This window comes from Podarcis tiliguerta (assembly GCF_965153285.1).
Source record: "Podarcis tiliguerta genome assembly, chromosome: 17".
Taxonomy (NCBI): Eukaryota; Metazoa; Chordata; class Lepidosauria; order Squamata; family Lacertidae; genus Podarcis; species Podarcis tiliguerta.
In genome coordinates this window covers 16,138,787-16,144,819 of record NC_139550.1, presented here as the reverse complement: position 1 = coordinate 16,144,819, position 6,033 = coordinate 16,138,787, and the positions used below count along the sequence as shown (strand labels likewise).

The 6,033-nt window shown below is 47.2% G+C and overlaps 1 protein-coding gene across 5 annotated transcripts in view; it reads left to right on the top strand.

Moving 5' to 3' along the window:
• Positions 1-258: 258 nt before the first annotated feature.
• LINGO2 (leucine rich repeat and Ig domain containing 2) overlaps positions 259-6,033 on the top strand; it is a 532,585-nt gene continuing 526,810 nt past the window's right edge. For 2 of the 5 annotated variants that reach the window (XM_083420023.1, XM_083420019.1), the window contains exon 1: positions 263-1,356. The gene's annotated coding sequence lies outside the window, so the exon portion shown is untranslated. Of the gene's footprint in view, positions 1,357-6,033 lie in introns of all 5 variants that reach the window. The other 3 variants (XM_083420018.1, XM_083420017.1, XR_014506293.1) reach the window with 2 other exon arrangements.

The following is a 6,033-nucleotide window of genomic DNA, read 5'->3' as shown; positions in this document are numbered from 1 at the left end:
CCACTGGAAATGCCACCTTTCCCAAACCGCCTGGGTGGTCCTTTCCCCTCCGCCAGCTGAGAGTCCCACCTGCTCCCGCCAACCTCCGAATAGGAGCGTCTCCGCAAAAGCGTCCACCAAGACGCCGGCGCGCATCCATGGCAGACGCGTTCCTGCCGGCTGCGAAGGCGCTGCCTGCGTCCTCTTTCCCTGCTGTAGCTAATCAGGTCACGCTGGGGAGAAGGAGGAGGAACCGCGGCCGGGGGGGAGGGGGAAAGGGGGGATCTTTGCGCGCTTACTCGGAGAAATGCGGCACTCCCTGGAGCTCCCAGCCCAACTGCAAGGGCAGACGCGGCAGCTACTCCTTCCTTTCCTGGGAGCAGCGCGGAGCGCGGAAGGGAAAGAGTTAAGCCGCTCGCCTCGGCTGTAGCCGTTTGCGAAGATCGCAGCGTCGGAACAGCTGGTCGTGAGAAAGGGGACGCGAAGGACCTTGGCTGGCTTGCTACACGGCTCTAGGGTGCCGGAGAATCGTTGGTTTTTTGGGGGGAGGTGCGTGCATTGTTTTATTTTGCATTTCCCACTGTCCCCCCCTACCCCCATCCCTCTCGCTGCGGGACTTCAGCGGCCCGTGTTCGAGCCCTGGAAGGAACCGGTGTGTGTGTGTTTTGTGTGTGGGTTTCTTTTTTGCACACGCGCAAGCACCCGCCCGCCCATCCTCACCTAGACCTGGGCTTGCTCGCTTGCTCGCTAGATGCTGCCACTACCGCCGCTGTTTGCTTCTCCACCTGAAAGTTTCCACCGTGGAACGCAGCCGCGTTGCAAGCGGAGCGCGCTGCGAAAGCCTCGCGGGGAAGAAGCCATCTCCTTGGAGCCGTTGAGAATCTGGACTTGAGAATCGGGTCCCTGCATACAGACAAACAAACGAGACCCCCCCCCCCCGAAAAAAAGGCAATTCGGAGTAAAAAGCCTTTCCTCTTCTTTTTAAAGGGTTGCCAATTAACGAGCAAAAAGAGGCAGCAGCAACTGATTGGGGAACCTCCCCCGTCCTCCCCCCACGTTTCTTTTTTTTTGGTCGCCTTCATCTCGGGGATCTTAATTGTGGAAAACCTGCCAACAGATAGATAGACGTGTACGCAAGCCAACTTGGAGAAGCGGCGAGGCTTCCCTGCCCACCCTCTTGCCGCCGTCGTTGCCTGTGGCGTGGCAATGTGAGTGAGGATTGCGCCGCCGCTTTCGCCCTATTTCTTCCTTCCCGTCGGCGAGAGAAACCGTGGAATTAGAAGCCCGGCACGGATCGCGCGTGTGCGCGCGTGGTAGTGGAGAGAGACCAGCTTGGTTGTGTTAAAGGACGCCGAGGAGAATTCAGACGGCACCCGGGTAAGGGGATCTCTCCGTTTGCGCTCTCCCCATTATATCCTTAACGCCCTCCCCCCAAAAATATATATGTTCTAGATTCCACTCCACCCTTTCTCAGTAAAAAGTGCAATCTAGTTACCAAACGATCTTTCTCCTCTTTGCAGCTGCGCCGGCATTCTCTCTCTTTCTCTCTCTCTCGCCAATCCGAGGGAAAGTTATTGTCCATATAAATCGGATGGGAGATTGCGGATAGGAAGGTGGGTGAATGGGATAGGGGGAATCCTCCATTTGTACTTTGCAATGTTTAATCTCACAGCTATGGAGGCTTGTCATATTTTTTCTCCCTTGGCTCTTATCCGTATGTACGGCGCGCAAGGATGGGCGGTGGGGGTCCGCATCCTAGTCTTCTTAGTCCTAAGGAACCCAACGCGTGTGGGTTCTCCTCTCTGTGGGAGAAGGGAGAGGCTTAGAATTTGCCCGATAGTCCAGTCGAGCTTTTCAGTTACAAAGCAGATAGTTGTCTGAGGGATTTTAACTCCGGTGGTAAGAGACTCGTGTTCATCATAAGGGGCGCCTCCGTTTTCTTCCACTAGAGGTTCCCCGGGAGCGTGAGATGGAGAAGGTTGAAGAGGAGGGGGGAAAGCGAGCGAAAGAGAGAATTAGGATCCTGGAGAATAGGGTTGGTGGTGTCACAGCAGCACCTGAGGGAGAGCGGGATTTGGGGGGTGGGGTGGGGTGGGGTCTCTGCTTTTCCTTTTCCTACCCCACTCTCTCCTGAAATTTTACCTTGCCTCTTAAGTTTATCCCTTCCGGAAATGCTCTTCTGCGTGCTGCCAATCGCTCACACCCCTCTTCTCTCTGCGGGAGGGCGGAAAAAAATCCAGCCTAGATTTCTTTCGACGTAGGGCTCGTTAATATTTCAGAAATAAATTTCTGAACCTTCCTCAGCCCCCTTGCCTACATTGCTGTTTCTTGATTTTCCCACAGGCAAGAGCTTTTTTGGTGACCCATTTTTCAGTGGCGTTAAAGAGAGGAAAAACCAGCATGGATGGAAGAATGGGTTTGGGGTTTTTGTTGTTGTTTTGTTTGTTTGCCTTACTCTTGACTTCTCCTCCTGCGAGGGCAGGGTAAGCTGTGGTTTTTTGTTTCCCACATTTAACAAGCACCAGAATTCAGGGATCTCGGATCTTCTCATTCCAGCCCCTTCATATCATTTCCACACACCACCATCAGAGTCTTAATAAATTTGTATGCCACCCTTCACAGGGCCAGAGATCACTGGACAGTTCAGCACATAAACACACAAAATGCAATATTCAAAAGTTTAAAACAAAGGCAAACCAACAACCTCCCTCCCACAAATACATTTTTTTTGTATTTTATTTTATTTTGAAGCTTACATAACTCACACCCACTCTCTCTCGCACACAAGATCTCACTAAACCTTTCCCTTCCTCTTTTATGGTCTTCTCCATTCATTTTCAGAAATGATTAAATCCGCGGCTCCTCCTGTAGTCCACTTTGGTCAGAGCTGGAGTCCTCTCTTTCCTGAGTGTGATCTTCAAAAGAAAGCGAGCTTGCTCAGGATTCAGTATGTTGTATGCTGCATCTAGCTAGTGAGCACCCATGGGTGAGTGAGGGTTGGGAAGATTCTGAAAGAAGCAAAAACCTGCAGCAATCTAAAAGACGTTGCCATGTTGTCACTACCTTCAAAATTTCTTCTGGCACTCTTCCATAAGGCTTCAGGATACAACTGGCATAGTTGGTACTGAAAAGGTGCCATGTGGAGGGAGATGTAGCCCTCAAACAACAACAAATAATATTATAATATTATTTGTACCCCACCCATCTGACTGGGTTGCCCCAAGCCACTCTAGACAGCTTCCAACATATATAAAAACATAATAAAACATTTAAAAGCTTCCATATACTACTATACTATAGATTACTAACTAATTTATCCTTGCCTGGGATTTGGGGTGTGTCTCCATGCCATAGAATCACAGCACCTTAACAAATAGTGAAGGCTCTGGAAAAGCCAGGAATCTCCTCTTGGATGACCACTAGGCAGAGACAGAAGAAAAATTGTCTTCCTCTAGGTGGCTCTGGTTTCTGATGTCTAGGCTGCTAGGGGAGACATGGTCAGCTGAAATGGTTTGACTGATAAAGCTCACAAGGCACACAGTGTTCTGCTTTCAGCTGTCCCCTATCATGGTCAGGGTATGTGTGTTTAGCAGGTGATTTGAGTTGGGAGAAAGAAAACCCATTCCTGTGTATTTGTGTGTGCTAGAAAAAATATTAATGGTTCTTCACTCTCTCCATCCAGGCCAGATATTTGCTTTACAGTTTGAATAGAAATGCTTAGGTTGCAGGTTGCGATGGTGGGTGTAAGGTGCTGATAGAAGCTTAAAAGGAGGAAGAAACCATTAATGTAGCATTGATGGGCGGAATCACTATTTGCAGGTGGTGTAAGCCTTCACAGTATCTTCGGTGCGAGGAAGATCCATTGCATGCAAAGGCTGCAATACTCACTGCATTATTTTGAAAGATCATTATTTGTCTCATACATGAGAGGGGCTGACATGCTATGTAGAAACTGTCTTGTTTCTAAAGCGAAGGTTTTAATTGCTGCCAAGTTCATGTCACAAAGCATATCTTTGCAATATGCGGTAATAGGAGGCGTCTAGCAAATACAGAAGTGTTCACATTGATGTTGCTTGTGATGACAAAAATCTATAGCCACTGGTTTTTGTGAGCCAGTTACCCATTATGGAAAAGTTTGAAATTTCTTCAGTACTTGTGAGATATTGTTTCATGTCCTTTGTAATAATTGTGTTTTCAATATGGTTTTAATGCTGGTTGCAGCCTTCAGATCAAAGGCTTACTAACAGCATTTGTCTATTCAGCTTTCCTGTTCTTTATTTTGGAGCTGTTTGAACCGTTGTCATTTTGGAGTAACTTTTTTTTTAAAAAAACGAGAAATTATAAAGCGTTGCTGACTAAGTTTCTCCCAAATATAGCTGAAAACTTGAGTGGTTTGCCAAGAAATGAGAGGCATGTTAAAATATACGGTTTTGATGTTGAAAAGAGCTGCCTTCATATTAGCTCAAAACACAGCGAGAATGCCTTAAGTGTGAAATTAATCACCTGGGGGCTGTACTTTAGAGAAAGAAAGCATGACCTGCAAAACGAAGAATGAATAAAGATTATTCTTGTGGTCTTGTGTGGATTTTTTAGGGGCTGGAGAGAACAGCCACATGAAATATACCTCAAAGCACTTGTGAGTCATGTGCTGTGTAGTGCACAATCTCACATCAATGGGAATTGGGCAGTAGTCTGCAAGTACATGGGAAGCTACAGGATGAAAGAAGTGTGCAACATTTAGACTGCAGGACAGAGTAAATGTATAGCCCAGTGCTGTGCATGCCAACCCAGAAGCAAATCCCACTGTGTTCAATTATGCTTACTCCCAGATAAATGTGCACACAGCCTCCAAGAGCAGACCATCTATAAAGCTTATTCTGTGTCACTTGTCTTCGCTATCAAAATGCCACCGCTCTGCTAGAGGCAACTCCCATTCCAGGGAGCACATCCATGAAAAGGTTTCTTGCTGCAACTGAGAATGTAGGGAATGCGTGTTCATTTTCCAGTATTGTGAGCTGGCTACTAAATATAACGTTCTGTTTAAAATGCCTTCACATTTCCCTTTTTTAAAACAAACAACAACAAAAAAAAATCTAACCTACAGTGCTATAATACACAAATTAAATGTGACTGCATCACATCTCTGAAATTTCTGTCCACAAACTGAATTACTGAATGTAAAAGGTGTGGCTAAATAAAGGGTATTGCCATTCCCTGTGATTGGCTCTTTAGGTACAATGGCAATAGCTCTCTGCAAATATTTTGTTTCTAGATATTCTGTGAAAGGGCTCTAGGTGGAAATGTTTTCCTGTGTAGTAAGAGCTGAGGAAAAGACAAATTGGTAGAGATGGTTGTCTGTGGCGGATGAGCTACCTCTGAGCCCTGTAATCCGTTTAACGAGTGGTGACAAATTAAGCTCTGTATTCTGGGGCAGTATTGATATAGTTGTGACTGTGAAGGTGGCACTTTGCTGCCTGCGGTGGATAAGAGGCCCTCCCTCTTCCAGGTACAGACCAGCCTGGCAATAGAATCTTATAGAATTGTACCGTTGGAAAGGACCCCAAGGGTCATCTAGGACCCATGTACCTACGGGACCGCCTCTCCTGGTATGCCCCACGGAGGACCTTAAGGTCCACAACATTTTGGAGGTCCCAAGGTGCAAGTTGGTTAGATTGGTCTCAACTAGGGCCAGGGCCTTTTCAGTACTGGCCCCGACTTGGTGGAATGCTCTGTCACAAGAGACTAGGGCCCTGCGGGACTTGACATTTTTCTGCAGGGCCTTTGGTTTGGACTCAGTCTGACCCTTATGTTTCCCTCCCCTTATGGTTTTGATCTATGGGCTACTTTTAAAATGAGGCTGCATTTTAAATTGCATTTCCCCCCATTATGTTTTTACTGTAATTTTACTGCTGTTAGCCACCCTGAGCCCGGCTGTGGCTGGGGAGGGTGGGGTATAAATAAAATTTATTATTATTGTTATTATTAGTTCAACCCCCACTGTAAGGTAGAAATCTCAGCTAACGCATCCACGAAAGATGGCCACCCAACCTCTGC